This window comes from Penaeus monodon, chromosome 25 (assembly GCF_015228065.2).
Source record: "Penaeus monodon isolate SGIC_2016 chromosome 25, NSTDA_Pmon_1, whole genome shotgun sequence".
Classification (NCBI taxonomy): Eukaryota; Metazoa; Arthropoda; class Malacostraca; order Decapoda; family Penaeidae; genus Penaeus; species Penaeus monodon.
This window is the reverse complement of record NC_051410.1, coordinates 2315964-2316331: the sequence shown is the minus strand read 5'-3', so window position 1 is coordinate 2316331 and position 368 is coordinate 2315964.

The window sequence follows — 368 nt, the reverse complement described above, 5'->3', positions numbered from 1 at the left end:
CTCCCGTGCTTTTACTGAATACTGCTTTGTACATTGGTCATGCCACAGATGGCTGTGCTTAATGTATATCTAATATGGATTTTTTTATATTGCCTGTAGTAGTCATGAAGCCGGTCTTTATCCAAAACACGTTTCCCTCACGAGATAGTTAATTTGTTTGGCAGTATGCGATAGTAAATAACATCTAAACACTATTGCATTATCGGTAACCCAACAAGTGTGCATCTGTTTCATGGAAAATTTTATAAGATCAGACACTAATCACGAAATGCACAGGTACTGAAAAGACAATGTTTATATGGTGATGTCTGTATAACAAATATATATCTGATTTCTTTTACGTATTTGTAAATGTATATCATTAATAA